This window comes from Rhodnius prolixus, unplaced genomic scaffold (genome assembly GCF_049639745.1).
Source record: "Rhodnius prolixus isolate KJV_2025 unplaced genomic scaffold, Rpr scaffold_4, whole genome shotgun sequence".
Classification (NCBI taxonomy): Eukaryota; Metazoa; Arthropoda; class Insecta; order Hemiptera; family Reduviidae; genus Rhodnius; species Rhodnius prolixus.
In genome coordinates this window covers 31,843,863-31,862,729 of record NW_027411614.1, presented here as the reverse complement: position 1 = coordinate 31,862,729, position 18,867 = coordinate 31,843,863, and the positions used below count along the sequence as shown (strand labels likewise).

At 33.0% G+C, this 18,867-nt stretch overlaps 1 protein-coding gene across 5 annotated transcripts in view; it reads right to left on the bottom strand.

Moving 5' to 3' along the window:
• Positions 1-18,867, bottom strand: part of LOC141455996 (inactive dipeptidyl peptidase 10-like) — a 333,209-nt gene that overhangs the window by 36,350 nt on the left and 277,992 nt on the right. The gene's annotated exons all lie outside the window — the stretch shown is intronic.

Below are 18,867 nucleotides of genomic sequence, written 5' to 3'. Positions count from 1 at the left end.
ATTGAAAGAATGATATTTTGTAAATCGCAAGTAGGTATTAAGTTTTTGTTTTGAAATGGTAAAGCTCGGTCATATTCCTCGAATCAGACTAAGTCAAATTGAAATTCTGGATGAGAGTAGAACCATTTTCAGTTACCCTGTAGACCAGGGGTCGCCAAACGTTTTTGATCATGGACCCCAATATAATTTTTCGAAATCTCCATCGACCCACCATAAAAGTAATTTTCAGTTAATTAAAATAAAACTATCTATTAGGTACTGTGTTTGTACATTTATTTTATGATTTTAAACATTTATTAAAAGTTATTTTACATTGTGTAACAATAGTTTAATGAATGAAAAATATCTTAAAGATGAAATTTAAATACCTTAATATTTATTAAATAATAAGTAATTATAAATAAGTAAAAATAATAAGTAAAGTAACTACAGTATTGCTTCTTAATTAATGAGATGAGTGTTTCTTTGCGAGGTTCGCTATTTTGGGTTAGAAATTGTTTTTCCTTCGACCCCCTAGCTCAGATCGAGCCCTAGTTTTGTTAAATAGACCCCTGGGGGTCTATATAGACCACTTTGGCGACCTTAGCTGTAGACTATCAAGTAGGTAACAATAGATTTAGGTAGTTACATTCACTAACACTTTCACTGGTATATTTTCAGTTCGATAGGAAATTCAAAAAATTAAATTTAAAATATTGTGCCAAATCTTATGGGGTAAACCTTTTTTATTTTTCAACATAGTCTCCTTTTAGGCTTATACACTTCGTCCAACGCTGCTCTAGTTTGTTGATCCCTTCCGAATAGTAGGATTTGTCCAAGTCTGAAAAATAGCCATTCGTTTCTGCAATCACCTCCTCGTTTGAATAAAATCTTTCTCCCGCCAGCCATTTCTTCATATTGGGGAACAAATAGTAGTCCGAGGGAGCCAAGTTTGGAGAATAGGGAGGATGTGAAACGAGTTGGAACCCTATTTCCATTAATTTTGCGACCACAACTGCTGAGGTGTGAGCTGGTGCGTTGTCGTGATGGAAAAGGACTTTTTTGTGGGCCAATCGTGGGCGTTTTTCTTGCAGCTCGGTTTTCAAACGGTCCAATAACGATGAATAATATGCACCTGTAATAGTTTTACCCTTTTCCAGATAGTCGATGAGGATTATTCCTTGCGAATCCCAAAAGACAGTCGCCATAATCTTTCCGGCCGAAGGAACGGTCTTCGCCTTTTTTGGCGCAGATTCCCCCTTGGTAACCCATTGTTTAGATTGTTCTTTGGTCTCAGGAGTGTAGTGATGTATCCATGTTTCATCCACAGTGACGAAACGCGCTTAAAGTCCTGCGGATTCTTCTGGAACAGCTGCAAACCGTCCTTGCAACACTTCACACGATTTCGTTTTTGGTCAAGCGTGAGCAATCGCGGCACCCATCTTGCGGATAGCTTTGTCATGTCCAAATGTTAATGCAAAATATTATGTACCCGTTCATTCGAGATGCCCACAGCACTAGCAATCTCACGCACCTTCACTCTTCTGTCATCCATCACCATATCATGGATTTTATCAATGATTTCTGGAGTAGTAACTTCAACAGGGCGTCCAGAACGTTCAGCGTCACTTGTGCCCATATGGCCACTCCGAAAATTTTGAAACCACTTATAAACTGTTCTAATTGAAGGTGCAGAGTCACCATAATGTTTATCAAGCTTCTCTTTAGTCTCCTGAGGCGTTTTGCCTTTCATAAAGTAGTGTTTAATCAACACACGAAATTCTTTTTCGTCCATTTTTTGAAAATCACTCGACTTCCTCGATTCAAAACGAATGCCAAACAGAAAGAAATAGACGGATCTGTCTGAAATTTGGTGTGTGTTCTTCCAAGAGATGCTACTAACTAAACATAATCTCGATACGCGCCAGTGGTGCTATCTCTCTGACTTTGCACGGACTTTTCAAACGACCCTCGTATGGTATCAGCAAGGCAAGAATGCCAGAAAATGGATTATCCTTGTCAATCACAATTGTAATTGGCAGTAATTACTGCAATTGGCAATTAAAAATAAATTCTAAAAAAAAGAATATTTTTAACTGAAATAATTGATTTTATTACATCTCATCTTAAGACCGTATTAGCATTAATTTCTGGGTCTTTATTTGTCAGCAAATTAAAGAATAAAATAAAAAATTCAAAGCTGGCAATTTACTTACTTTATGCAATCAAAAATATCTATTTCAAGTTAAACATAACTTTCAGTTCAATTTGATTTTGTATCACTAAAGAATTTAGCAAAGTTGATGATATCTTCTTAATTAATAAAACAGTAATGTAAAATACATTTAATTATACAATACATTATATAATTAATAATACTTCTATTTTGTAAGTTATTGATTTGTTAGATATTACACAATGTAATTCACTTTAATCACTTGAGTGTTCGTGAAATTATCCAATCAAACACCATTCATGCAACCATTTTTCTTTGGTAATTGAGTAGATTGTATGCGCGTGCTTTGTTTCTATTAGATAAAATCGTATCAGTACAATTATCACGAAACAAGGGATTCGATTAATCTACTCAAAATAACCGGAAAAACTATTATCGATTGTGGCATTAGTTTTAATGAGTAACACATTGTAAAAAGTTGGTATTATTTCACGGATGATATTACGCAGACGAAAGAATCAACTTGATGATTAATATGATTTGAACGAGAGAAAATGTGGCTCTAGACTGGAGCTAAGGCACAGTTTTTCTGAATAAAATCATTTAATTTTTGTCATTAAATGCTGCTGAATAATGAAAATGATGGCTGATTTTGGATAATCAGGCTCAATAATATTTCGATAATATAACTAAATAAAAAGAATGAATGTATAGTTACACACGTATAAAAGTGGAGAATGTTCAGATAATTGGACACTAATCGCAACAAATGTGCAGACAACCGTTTTCAATCAATAATAATCATGTTTTACGAATGAGCCCTTCACTGCACTAAATGATTAACTCCACTTTTTGAAATATCTTAAATTTAAGTGTTATGTTATATTTATTTTTTTATTTATTTATTTTTATCCATCTAAAGATACAAAATCTTGTTGGACAGAGCTCACAGTACATAATTAACAAACAAACTTACACAATTATGAACAAACTTAATAGTCAATAACTAGTAAACAAAAAAGAGAAGAAAAAAAACAACAAAAAAATAACAATTTCCTTCAAGTGAAAACATAAATTTAGCCTTTGTACATTAACAGACTGAATACTATTTCTCATTTACACACACAAACACAAGTACATTCTATAATTTGTCAACACTAATTTAAAACTTATCCAAGTTATAGCAACACGTTAAAACAAGAGCATACTTTTCTTGTATATTCAGGGTACAATAGCAAATAGTAAATGGGTCATTGACCCAAACAAAAAGAACGTAATCTACATATGTTACTCCTTAAAAAAAACTTACAGTTTAAAAAGTTAAGTATAAGGGTTGATTAAACGCCAAAAGGTATTTGTGTACCTTTTGGCGTTTAATCAACCCTTATACTTAACTTTTTAAACTGTAAGTTTTTTTTAAGGAGATTTTTGTACCTTTTGGATAGATTTTCATTTTTGTCTATTTTGCAAAGTTACATATCTGCTTTACTGTTTTTTTTAAATTTGGAATAAGCAATTCTAACATTATAACCTGATAAGGTGTTAAGTAGGAACCGTAACTACCACTGGAGAGATCTTTTTAAAGAATCATTATAGTTGCGGTCCCCAAACCATCCTCAATAACAATTTTTTTGAGAAAGCCTTTTTATATAAAATAGGAAGGTATTTGTACGTAAAAAGCAAATTTAAACTGCGATTTCAGACCTTCCTTTTAAGAGGAGTAAGAAAAATAAACGGGCGATTACAGTACTTCTCCCTAAAAGGCAAAGAGGCAAAGATTTTGAATCGAACGACAATTCATTAATGTAAATAGGTTCACCAATTGATAATTTTAACGATTTCAGTACTTCCTCTTAGTAGGTGTAAGATCATGATGGCACTTCACAGCCATGTAGAGGAGCTTTAATCACTTCTTCGTGCTAAATTTTATCAAAATCGGACAAAGCGTTATAGAAATATTGGTAATAATAGTTTTAGAAACGGCCTTACTTGGGTGGGGCAAACTCCCCTCCATATGAGGCGTAGCGACGAGACTTTTAAAGTGCAAATCTGTACAAAATTTCGATTCGAATGACACTTCATTCATGAAAATCAGTTCACTTGTCGATAATTTGAAACGATTGCTATACTTCCCCTTAACTAGTGTAAGAGCAGATCGCCGCTTTAATGTTACGTAGGGGAGCCCTAACTCTATCATCCTACCAAATTTGATCAAAATCGGGCTAAGATTTACAGAGTAATTAGTAATAATAATTTTGAAGGGGGCCTTACATAAAGGGGGCTAACTCCTCTCTAATTCGGTGTACAGCGTCGAGACCCCCAAAAGGCACATCTACATAAAATTCCGAATCGAATGTCACCTCATTCATGAAAATCGGTTCTCGCGTTTAGGCGCTACGTAGTTTACAAAAAAGGTAACAACAACAACAACAACAACAACAACAACAAGAAGAACAACAACAATTTCTGAAAATGCCGTTTTTGCTCATTTTCGGCAACTTTTTTCTCAAAATCTATTAGGTCTGGGGGGTTGCAAAAAAATTACAGTTATAAAGGAGGGTTTGCCCTATATTTTAAAGAAAATTTGGGAATTTTATCTTTTATAGAAAAAGAGAAAAAAATTGTCAAAGTTGGGTGTTTTTTAACGTTACGCTTTTTCGTGCACTTTTTGACGATCAATCCTTATACAACTGTCCTACCGGACAGTTTTAATAAAAATAATTATAAATCCATACGGCTTTGTTTTTTGTATCGATGTTTAATACTTCAAAGTAGTTGCTTGCATTTAATTTATTATTTTTAATACCTAAATTTGTAAACAGTATTTCTCTTAGTGGCGTGTACAGAGGACAAATTACCAATAGGTGATAAAGATCTTCAGTTTCCATCATATTACAAATTTGACAAATTTCTGACGGGTTTATCGCGTATATATTATGTTTAAAATATAATTTTAAATTTAATGTATTACAAGTTCTCAATTGAGCTATTACTGTTGTGACATTATGGGGTAGTGGAAGTGTTAAATATAATTGCGGGTTACTATATTGATATTCAATATTTAGTAGTTTGTAAATATAACAGAAGGTACTTTGTTGTACACGTTGTATGTCATTATCCAATAAAAATGTCTCGTACTTGGCCAAAATTGACGAAAATTCTTTCTTTAATGTTCCGAAATTTAAATTACCACGATTTGCATCAAAACTGCCATATTGCATTAACTGCTTGAGCTGGGACCACCAGTTATATTTCAAAATATTGTTTGGTTTACTGTCCAACTCAAACAGTTTATGGAAACAGATTGAAGGGTATCTATGCGATTCCATTTTCAGGATTTTTAGTAGCCACTTTAAAGACATTTTCAGGACAGAATGTGAAACAGGGAGTATCCCTGCTTCCATTCTTACCACATGATGCGGAGTGCTCACCGGTAAAGAAAGAATTCTCTTATAAAATCGTGTAAAAGCTGGCTCTAGTACATGCAGATAGTTCAATGCAATAACTTGAGTACCATATAACAACGAGTTTAAAGTAAGCGATTGGAAAAGTTTCTTTCGAACTTCCCAAGAATTACATTTCATATGACCTAATAATTTAATTAGTGCACCAAAACCTGTATTAGTTTTACTTATAGAGGATTCTACTGCCCGCTTGAATAAGCCAGAATTACTAAACACGACACCTAAATAACAATACTGTTTACATTGATCTATTATGGATCCTCCATATTTATATGATATATTAGACCTGGCCAATTTACCTCTATGAAATACGACCACCTTGGTTTTCTCTACATTTACTTTTAACTGATTAATTTCACAGTAATTCCTTAATATATTTAACTTATTATTAACATCCGTTATTGAGTCACAAAACAACGCAAGATCGTCCGCATAAAGTAAAGACAAAATATCTGTATCATTCGTTATTCTAATACCACAAACATTGTGTTTTCTAATAAACTGCTCCATATCCGATATATATATATTGAATAGTAACGGCGAAAGCGATTCACCTTGCAGAACACCCTTTGAGATATTAATACTCGGTGTGAAGCCGAGATTAGTTTTAATCTGTATTGATGCATTAGTGTACAAACTTTTCAGTACTCTCACAAATTTGCCGCTGATACCAAATCTATAAAGTTTCTCCCTTAAATTTAAGTGTCAAAGCACTTATTTAGTCATAGCTTTTTATATTTACAATAAATTTCCCGATTAATAAAGATTAACACCATTAAACGACAAAAAGTTTTTGGCCATTAAATAATAAATAATTTATTTCAGAAGCCATTTTGATTAACTCAGTGCTCTAATGTAAATTGCTGCAATAATTTATCTCAAATTCAGTAGCAGGCGATGAATGATAACAATAAATTTATTTGAATTTATATTATAAACTGAATTTTAAAAAACAATGTACTACTTTATTTCAACACATTTCTACATTTTTTTTTATGTGGAGTTAATGAAGTTATGCAATGAATGGCTCAGATATACGAGATTAAGGTGCCCTTTTCGGTATCAATATTGCATTATTAAATTATTTCCTGGAAGGAATAATAATAAATTAAATTGGGATTGACTTTTTAGGTAGGTTATAAATATATACATAATGTGAATTATTGGTTTATTTTGACCACGAACAGATAATTATTTTATGAAATAAAAGAAGGGATATATTAAACCTATTAAACTTCATATTGATAAATATTGAACTGCATTTATGTTTACAAAAACTGCAACTAGAATTCTCCACCGGATAGAGTATAAAGTGAGCTTACTGCCCTATTTAATGGCGGCTTACAAGTCTACAATATGCCCCCATTCCTCTTATATCTATTTCACGATTAAACAATTAAAATTTTAAAGTTTTTTTGTTTCTGTTAACGATAATTGCGTAAAACATGAGGTATTATTCCAAAATAAGTACTATTTATCGTATTTTAAAGAGATTTTTTTTTCTAGCTTAATTCGAAAATTTATCAAATACCTATGGGAGAAATGTAGGGAAATTTTTTTTAAATTTATTATTTCATTGAAAATATTAGGTTTAAAGTATTGGCCAATCACAATGTAGTATAGTTGCAGACAGTGGGCGGGTCATGCCCAGGTCTAAGGTAACCACGCCCCGTCCAATGAAAACCAGTTATGGGCTGGTCAAAGCGTATTAACAATGGTGCTTCAATAACTTTCACTTATTTTTCTAATTTTTTTATTATTTCCTTATATTTCAACAATATTTTTTGTTATTTTTTGAAATAATATTAATCTTACGTAAACATTGAGGAAAAAATGCTAACAAATTATTTTTTTAAAAAAATCATTCTCAATTCTAGAAATAAAGTTGATTTTAATCATTTAGGGCAGCGCTTCCCAATCTTTTTTCATTAGTGTACCCCTTTACCTGATTGTTTCCTTAGTGTGTACGCCTAACATATATGTTATATATATATATATAAATAAAAAAAATAAATAAATAATCGTATTCTTGATTTTACTTATTGTAACTTTAAATTAACAGCAAAACAATCTGAATATAATGTGTCTTGTAAAGAACATAAATGTTGCGGTAAAAGTAGATATTGCGGCAAATGTACACATTTTCCTCCTCGTTTGGGTAATGTGCATTCAACTAACATTTACAATTTCAAAGAAGGGAAATGTACATTGAATTCACAATGAACATGTCGTTTTGGTAAATGTGAGCATACAAAATACGAAATCGCCAGTGAAACTTTTTTCATTATGAAATTTCTTATGTTCCTTTATAGTTTTATAAAATTTAACTGTTATTGTCCTGAGAAGTAGGCAGCAAGCCATACTTCAGGAACTTACAATAAAATGATCTTGTTTTACATTATTTATTTAATATTTTGCTCTTCACTTCTTTCTTCATCTCTACTTTCTTAAGGGGAATTTTCAAAAAACTTATAAACTTTTACCCCTGGCAAATATTTAATAAAATTTTGTGAAAATTTTGTTAAACTCCCGATAAATATTTGCACAGTTATAATAAAGAAAAGTATGTTATTATTATTATTTGTTTGATTCCCATCGTATTGGTCCTGAAAAACTAGGACGAAAATTGTATTTATGAATATTGGGATCATAACCTACGACATATTATATAATATGCAAAGAAAAGTATGTTTTGTTTGTCATTTACATTTTTTAATTAAAATAATTTTCGTTATTAAAGCCTTTTGTATTATGTTTATTTAAATAAATATTTTTTTACTGCAACAACATTTTTAATTTATTTGTATTCCAACTTTTCTTAAAACATGAAGGTAAGAGTATACATTTACCAAAACGTGAAGGCAAGAGTACACATTTGCCGGGAAATGTACATATACATTATATTCAGTTCACATATACCTAACTTTTTAGGATATGTACACATTTTACGGTAAAAGTGTACATTTCCCAAGAGTGTATATTTACCGTAACATATACATACGATATGTTCCTATCAAAAAAATCATTTATGAATAGGTAAACATTTCAAACCAATAACTATTGCAGGGGTCGTAAATTGAAACAGCAAAGCGTTAATAAAGGAGAAGTAAATTATATGCGGGCCATGTGTAATATTAGTCAAAACTAAGGCAACATTTTTTTCGAATTTTTACATTTTCCGCCATAATTACTTTTTTTTTTGCGTATCCCTAAACAATCTTACGCGTACCCCAGGTTGGGAACCGCTGATTTAGGGCATGAGTCACCAAACTACGGCCCGCGGGGCGGACGAGGCCTGAGACGCCAGTTTATCAGGCCCGCCGACGGTACTTGAATTTACCTTTTTTAAAGTAAATATGTTGGTTGTCCTTGCTTTTTCGTTTTTCTTTTAGAGCTTTCCTTCTGTGGCTTGCAAGTATTATACAGCAGATTTTGTCAGCTTTTTTGACTGGGCAAAAAAGTTACCTCTGGTTTAGGGCGCATATTCGGCTGCTAACCTACAAGAGAACCTGCTGTTCTTATATAAAGTAAATGGACAAAATTTATCCGTTACAATTTTGATATAATGCAGAATCAGAAATATGTTTTGTTAATTTATTTTATTCTTTTAATTAAACAAAAATTCAGCTGTAAAATTAGGACATTTTAAATCCATTCCCAAATATTACTTAAAGTTATTATCACTTATTTCTGAATACCTGGTAAAACGACGAGGTGTCAATCGAAACCTTGCATTTGGTACAATAAGTTCACATATTAGATTCTAAATGACGAGAAATAGGTAGAAAACCCAAAATGATGGCATAATTCAGTAGACGGTTCTCATTATTATGAGAAAAGAGGATGATGATCAACTTAAGATACAAAAAAATTGTTATAAATTTCAATTAAATTGTTCTTAAAAAGAAATCTAGTCGCAAGATAAGATAGAAGCCCTAATATAAGAACAACCTGGGCACATTTTACTGAAAGGACTGATCCCCCAGTAGTGATTAAGGAACAGACAATACGGTTCAACAGTAACTTCTATCTCTTACAAATCGCAAAAATACTTTTTTCTTACCACGGGGTAACTTAAGGAGTTTATCCCCGATTATAGCAATTTTTGAATCTAGTCACGATTGCAATACTTTTTCTTAATTGAAGAAAAAGTGAAATAGGTTATTAAAACAAAACTGGAAAAGCTTAGTACAGACGCACGTAATCGAAGTTCGTGTATCTATAACAGTTGGAAGAGAGAGGCAACTCCAGTGATCAATATGAGGAGAAGCACAAGTTCGAGATATCCTGGCAACCAGTCGATACGTCAAATTGGTTTTATCTCACTCAGTCACTCTATTTAATGGTAAATATAAGACAATGCACACAAAATACACAACAAAATAATCCCAACAAATAATAAGTTTAATAACATAATTTGTAACACTTTATTAATTGCATTCAAAATGCAATGATATGTTACAATCTCATACTCGTATAGTGCTTTATGGGTAGCTTTTCTATATCAATGAAAATTGAATTAAAATGTGATTCCTTCAAATAATGTACGTTTTGAAATTCCAAGTCCTGGAGGAAGCTGTTTTTAAAATTTGGGTCTTTCTATTTTTCTCTTTGGTATGTTTGCATAATTAACAGAAAACTCTCAGCAAAAATCAATAAAAAAAAATAATAGTCATAACAGTAATAATAAATTATCATCGATTATTTTTGCTACAATTATAGATTTTCCAAAAATTAGGAATAAACTTTTAGTAGATTTAAGTAATAAACTTTCTCTTCAAAGATGATCAATTAATATCAAGGTCTTTATTAAAAGGAAATAACTTTTATATTCCAGTCTGAGGAAAGTTTATAACTTATAAATTTTCTTGGTTGAGGAGACAAGAAAATTTAATAATATTGCGTAATATGTGCACAATATTAAAATCTTTAATTGGATCTTTTGCAATGTTCTGTTTTGCAAAATTGATGCTGGCTTTCTAGCAAAAAGATTGAGTACCATAACCAAAATCTTTCTTGAGCTTTAAAAGTCTGGTACTCTCTTAAAATGGTTCTCTCTTTAAAACAGCTGGAAGAGAATCTTCCAGATCATTTATTACGTTCTACAAAAATAGAAGGATTTTGGAAAGAAACAAGGGTTTCTTTTTCGTGAACAAAGACGTTATAAAAATAATGACATTTCTAGTCACTAATAAATAGGTTGTTACGACAATAAGCAGGCGGAGAGCGAACCACGCGGTGTGCGGATCATATCTTCACAGGATCAACAAAAGGTCCCTCTCCTCTTTGCATTGAGGAGGAGGATTTCAAACATATAATAATGATATGTCCTCGTTATGTGGTAGAAAGGAAACGAATGTTTGACGATTTATACAGGTATTTAGATGCACTATTTCGCTACGAAGACATAATATTCTCCACCAACATAATATGTGCTTAAGTCTATAGCAGAGCTAGCAATGAAATATGAATGTATTTAAAAGTTGTAGAATGAATGCAAGAAAATGATTACAGAAGGATTACGTGATTTTAATTTCGGTTAAGCTATAAGGATGGCAGGAGCACAGAGTACTGCTCCATCCATTAGCTGTAGTATATGTAAATAGTTGGATATAGTAGAGGGATGAATGTGTGAAGCGAATGTATTTATAAGTAAGAATGGAGAGTGAGTGATATACTAGTGATAAGCACCTAGACGATGCTGGCTGCATGGCGAAAGCCAATGCCAAAAAATGCTACAGGCAATGGTGTTTTAGCTTTTGCTACAGTTGGTGGTACATTGCTGATCCTGGATTTCGAGTGGAGTCAATTTGTTGGTTTTTATGTGGATCAAAATATGAGGTGATGAGCGCGCAAAGTTCTGTGGTTCCGTATAAGTTCACTCATAACCGGATAAAGCTGTGATGTGCCTCCAAAGTAGAGAAAATCTAAAGACATGCAACAGGACTCAATCACGGAATCTATCAGTGGACATTAGGTACAATAACACTCAGTTAGCTAAATCAAGAAATGGATGGTAGTAGCCAAGAAAGAGAAATAAAAAGACTTCTACCAAAAACCTACGATTAATGTCACCGTGGGATAACCTCCACATATAGCGCCATAAAAACTGACCATCTTCACGTCACAAAACTGCCAACAAAGAAATCGTAATCTACTCCTAGCAATAAATAAAAATAAGAGTATCTTACGCAAGAACAATTACTTAAAACTCCATAATTCATAAGTAAACCAGTACTTTACCTTCATCTGAGGTTAATAACGAATATTTATTTCTATAACAACGTTTTCATTCCACATGGTACATTCAGATTAAATGTTACAAATCGTAGTTTCTCTGTGGAACTATTCATTTGGGAGACTTACAGAAGGTTACATCCTTGGGGAGCTGGTTAGTGTTGACTGATGATATGTGTCTCACAGGTGAGGCACCAGTCCACTAAACCATACATGCTCTTAAATAATGCTAGTCTGCAGCTACTAATTAATTAGAAAAGTTTGGATCCAAGGCAAAATGTGTTACTCTCCCATAACGTACACTATTCATCCCATCTCTGGATCCAACTATTGCTCCAGTTTTCCTTCCTTTAGGTAATAATCCTCGACAATGTATGACAACCTCGCCTGTATAAACTATTATTATTCTCCAAAATTAAACATTATTTATGTAGATTAAATAGTACCAACTTAACCTACTATACACCATCATTCTTCATTCAAGAAAACATTATGAACTTTATTGTTTTGATACAGGGACTACCTTGAATATAGTAGCAATGCTATTCTTGTACAAGCAATAGTAAGAAGGTGTGCTAGTTTTTCTCGTCGGTTACATCTTGATTGATGATATTTTTCCATTTATTTATGACATTGTTTGAGTAATAGAAGGTCATATATTTATCAACTGGAAGTTTTTGTAGTTTTGTTATATAACAAAGTGCACATTAATAGTTTTCTTATTTTACAAGAGATTATTTGTGTAGACGTAGGCGAGTGTATGAAGAGTACTGCAATATGTCGTCCATTGTTGTGGATAGTTATTAATAGAAACATCATGGAATGGAAAATGCGCTGGCAGACAACGGAAAAAACGAAAGGAAAAAATCATCGCTTTCAGAAAGGATGATGAAGATGCCACTTACTGCAATTCTGACCAAAATAAATTCTGGTTTTGTACCATTCTGCATTGGTTTTTGCTTAGAATACTTCTTCAGCAATTGCAGTAAAAGACGAAGCAGAGTGAAGATCCTTATTGAATCACAGGGCTTCCCAACGCATTGCCACCAGAGTGGCCACTGTTTCTGGAATACTTAGCATTCGCAAGTTCACATACTACAAATAAACGGATCGCCGTTGATATGATTGTTATTGTGCACATTCTTCTTTTCTTCTACGGCTGCTGCAAAGAACTGCAACGTTTATTAAGCTTGTGTAAAAAGGTTTGGTGACCCTCTGGTTTAGGGCGCAAAGTATTTACTTTGGACAAAATTTATCCGTTACAATTTTGATATAATGCAGAATCAGAAATTTGTTTTGTTTAATAAACAAACTTTAATAATTTGTTTGTTAATAAACCTGCATACTTTTTAATTATTTAGACGGTTGAAGGAACAACATTATATATGTATTTTTTTATTATAAAAATAATATGTTATCATCACCAATTCTGTGATGTGGAAATCATAATTATTTGTACAAAATAAAAAAAATTCTTCCTTGTATGTAATATTATTTAGGTGAATTTCAAATTAATTATAAGAACGATTTACGAGTATAACATTGAAGAAATTTTGCCACATTGTGAGATGAATTTATTGTGTTGTAGCAATTGTTAACACCACATAAGCATTTAATTAACATGTAGTACAGGTAAATAAAACGGTACTCCTAGATAATAATGTAGTCCTGGGAGAGGAAGTCAAAAAAGAAGAAACTATACTAAATAATAGATTTTTTAAAATGGTTAATGCAAACAAAACTATGGAAAGTTGCGAGTAACTTACGAGGGTCGTTTACGGAAAAGTCCGTGCAAAGTCAGAGAGATAGCACTACTGGCGCGTATCGAGGTTATGTTTAGTTAGTAGCATCTCTTGGAAGAACACACACCAAGTTTCAGCCAGATCGGTCTATTTCTTTGTGTTTGGCATTCGTTTGAATCGAGGAAGTCGAGTGATTTTCAAAAAATGGACAAAAAAGAATTTCGTGTGTTGATTAAACACTACTTTATGAAAGGCAAAACGCCTCAGGAGACTAAAGAGAAGCTTGATAAACATTATGGTGACTCTGCACCTTCCATTAGAACAGTTTATAAGTGGTTTCAAAATTTTCGGAGTGGCCAGGCCATATGGGCACAAGTGACGCTGAACGTTCTGGACGCCCTGTTGAGGTTACTACTCCAGAAATCATTGATAAAATCCATGATATGGTGATGGATGACAGAAGAGTGAAGGTGCGTGAGATTGCTAGTGCTGTGGGCATCTCGAATGAACGGGTACATAATATTTTGCATCAACATTTGGACATGACAAAGCTATCCGCAAGATGGGTGCCGCGATTGCTCACGCTTGACCAAAAACGAAATCGTGTGAAGTGTTGCAAGGACGGTTTGCAGCTGTTCCAGAAGAATCCGCAGGACTTTAAGCGTCGTTTCGTCACTGTGGATGAAACATGGATACATCACTACACTCCTGAGACCAAAGAACAATCTAAACAATGGGTTACCAAGGGGGAATCTGCGCCAAAAAAGGCGAAGACCGTTCCTTCGGCCGGAAAGATTATGGCGACTGTCTTTTGGGATAATCCTCATCGACTATCTGGAAAAGGGTAAAACTATTACAGGTGCATATTATTCATCGTTATTGGACCGTTTGAAAACCGAGCTGCAAGAAAAACGCCCACGATTGGCCCACAAAAAAGTCCTTTTCCATCACGACAACGCACCAGCTCACACCTCAGCAGTTGTGGTCGCAAAATTAATGGAAATAGGGTTCCAACTCGTTTCACATCCCCCCTATTCTCCAGACTTGGCTCCCTCGGACTACTATTTGTTCCCCAATATGAAGAAATGGCTGGCGGGAAAAAGATTTTATTCAAACGAGGAGGTGATTGCAGAAACGAATGGCTATTTTTCAGACTTGGACAAATCCTATTATTCGGAAGGGATCAACAAACTAGAGCAGCGTTGGACGAAGTGTATAAGCCTAAAAGGAGACTATGTTGAAAAATAAAAAAGGTTTACCCCAAAAAATTAAGTAGTTTTTATTTTTGCACGGACTTTTCAAACTTTACAAAGATAATTTTGTGTTACAAAGACTAATAAAGAATGCTTAACTACGTACTCATTAAATACCACTATTTATTTGAAAGCAGACCACAGCATCTGCCTAAGTTTCTGATCGAACTATTCGCTTCTGTTACTAAATATACTGCTTGCTGGGAGCCTAAGCTCCGTTTTGAAGTATCAAAATCTATTTCTACAGTTTACCGTAGCGATTTTATTTCTTGCAGATTTGTCTATAGTCCACCTTTTGCGTACATCCTTGGTACTTGTTTGCAGGATAAAGGCCATTGTTGTGGTGGACATGCTATGTAGTGTCTGGAATAAGCATGAATAACCTGACGTCGATTTTTCTCACAAAGCACATAACAGAGTTGTGGATTTGTTTCTCACAATTGGAAAACTTGAATAGTAGTCATTATTGTCAGTGTGCCAGTGTGCGCTATAACTATGAAAAGTAAAAAATCAATTTTTATTTATACCACTCCATTCTATTGTGAACATCCCGTAGCCATCAATCTCATCAGTTAATTCGCTCCTACTCGATGCCAATTACGTCACTCCACACTAGAACTTCAATAATAGTAAATTTTGCAAAATATTGTGAGGTAGTTCAATTAAACGTAGCACCCTCAAAGGCGTATTAGATTTGTACAAATTTCTAGTGATAATAGTAGTTTTAGTGATAATAGTTAATGAATTCTTTACCCAATTGTAGATAAAAATTACGTCTGTAACTGGTACAAATCGCAATGTTTTAGCAATAGTAGGTAATGAGATACAGAAGGTTAAATTTTGAAGGTTTTCAAATTCCATCAAATTTAAACCTCTATATCTCTTTTCATATTGTTTAGATTTTAATTATTTCTCCACCAAATCGTAGAGAAAAATTACGTCTATAACTGGTACAAATCGCAATGTTTTAGTAATAGTAGGTAATGAGATATAGAAGGTTAAATTTTGGAGGTTTTCAAATTCCATCAAATTTCAAACCTCTATAGCTCTCTTCGGATTGTTCAGATTTTAATGAATTCTTTACCGAATCGTAAAGAAAAGTTACGTCTATAACTGGTACAAATCGCAATGTTTTAGTAATACGATACATAGTAGTTAATAAGATATAGAAGGCTAAATTTTGGAGGTTTTCAAATTCCTTCAAAATTCAAATCTTTATATCTGTCTAAGTATTGTTCAGATTTTTAATGAATTCCTACCCAATTGTAGAGATAATTTACGAATGAATTTATGAATGAATTATTTTAATGAATTTCCGAATATTTGTTTATATTTGTAATCCCTCATAACCCTCATAAAAGAAAGAATTGAAATCACGGAAATTTGCAGTTTTGAATTTCAACCAGAATTAGACCATTGGGGTAATGGATTTTCCCTATGATTCTTAGTACATAGTGCACGAGTTGTTTATACAATTATAATTATTATTATCAGTAGGACTTAACTGTGCCTATTAAAACGTCGAAAGACCTAATTAATTATTACAGAAAACAATAAAATTGATTAATGATTTACCATCTGTAACGAAAGAACCTGAACGAAGACCAGCAATACATTAGGAAAAACATCAAGCGCCAGAGGCCTCAGATGTTGATGCACTTAATATAGAAAATGGGAAAATGGAAAAAGTTCGTATAGACAATTATTTTTTTCGATAAATCATCTAACGAAAAGTGTCACTTATCTGAATCTAATTTTCAGTTTTTAGTAAATGATTCTTTTATACATGTTTTAGAGTCTTTAAGCGTTGTGTAAGGCTACAAGTGTGTACGGAAGGACTGTTACTGTAATTCAGAATAAGTTCAAAAAAAGAAAGGAAAATAAATGGCGTCTTTAATGCATAATTCTGTTGCACACATAACAGCATTCAATTAATAAATATATTTTCAGATTGGTGGTTACACAAGCATCCATCAAAGATTTCAATATTTCCATTTATCCCAACTATTTATAAACACATCATTGTTTCCTTAGTAACTTGGATGATGGGCCACACAGTGTTCCACTCGGAGGGAAAATTGTTTTGTTCAATAATCTTTTACATATTTCATCATGACATGGTAAAGGAGTTGCATAAATTTACTTCATGGTTTATATCTTATTATTATTATTAGTATTTTTGTAATCTTCGTCTAATAGAACTTTCAAATATTGATCTGCCAAGATTCATATTCAATGTACGTCGTACCTCTTTGTTGAATCCTTTTCAACAAACTGAGATTTGTATTGAAAATATTTTAATTAAGTTCTTAGATAAAGTAATGAAACTGAAAATATAGAAAGAATAATACGACTTAAAAAAAGCGAATCTTATTAGTCTGATTTTCCACTAATATATTAGTGACCCTTAACTTCTACGTGCTGAAAGGATGCCTTGTTTTTGAAGTAAGCAATCTATCTCTGCAAGAAGAAGAGGGAGAAGTCACGAACACTGCTCAGGACCACTCTTCAGTAGTGAGGCAGTCAGGACTTGCTATGCAGTAAAGACCGGAATAGATAAGGGAAAGCTGGACGATTTTATGTATAGGGCAAAGTAGGGTGAGATGGCCACCATTTTATTTGGAGGGTGCCTGCAAATTTTTGGTAAGGGCTAGAAATTTTAGACTAGAAATAGAATTGAGCTTAAATTTTAAGCTCATCTGCTTTCTTTCTTATAGGCAATAAGTTAAATATTAGCAAAACTAGCGGGATTAGTGTTACAAGTAGATTTGATACAATTGGCTAGAAGAAACGAATAAAAGTAATATGGCTGTATATTTTCTATAAGTACTTGAGCTCAATTCAGAAGTAAGTAAAAAAAAAGAATCAATCGATGCAGCCCTGCAGGCGGCAAAGAAGGAGTAGTCTGAAGTAAGCCCTTATCGTGCAAGATTCCCTCCTCCGCCTTTGAGCCAAACGTGTAGGTAATGTGCTGGCACCCTTGGGAGAGATAATGGGATAACCGAGTTAAACTTTAGCTACAAAAAAATAAGGTACTCTCTAACAAAATATGGACCACCATCTAAAATCCTCCATCTTGTTTAAAGGGCGAGATATCGTCCATCCTAACTATTTAGTAATTGCCTTATAAAACTATAATTAAATAATTAACCTCACAATTACAGTAGGAAAATCTTATAAACCTGCCTGTAAGTGTTCAACTAGTTGTGAATTGTTTGGGTAAATTAGAGAAAATATTGTGTTAAAAGTTATGAATAGTTATTTCATTGCACCAAAATTATATTCTTGTTTATTTACAATATTCCTTCTGTCTTTGTGCCAATTGGCTGTGAGGAAATAACAAAAGAAACAAATAAAATTAAAACTGAAGGTGATTTTTGCACCATTACATCTTACGAGTACTTTATCCACTCCACACGAATATATTCTTTAAAACACAAGATATTGCTGGTAGCCACTGTAGATTATTGTTTTAGGCTAGCAGGCTTTGCAGTTAGATCCTCTATTCATTCATAAATAGTATTTACAAGAAAAGATAGGAAGTTTACATCTTTTATTATGGATTAGAATGAACATGGAGAAATATTAATGGTGAAATTAAGTTGGTAAAATGTATTTTTTTGTATAGGGAATGTTTATATTCTTATTGTTCATTGCTGCAATGTACACATTTCATTAGTTGTACTCATCTAATTGTCTTGCCCACTGCTGTCAATCTTAGGAACGTCAATTGCTCAATTTTTTTGTTTTTAAAAATAAAATGATCGCTTATGTTCAAATTTCATTTGCAAAAAATTAACCAATTTACAAGAAAGAGAGGATTAGCTCAATTGCGTCCGATCGCAGATATCCTAGAAATGTTACCTTTCAGAATGTTCTTAAAAACAAAGGATCTACCTAATCGCAAACGCAAACAAATCTAAACCCAAGAGGTACAATCATACACGTGTTTTCGTTATTGTTTCAAATAGAGGAGGTAGCAGTGATAAATTGTTTTAGGTATTAAAGAAATCGGT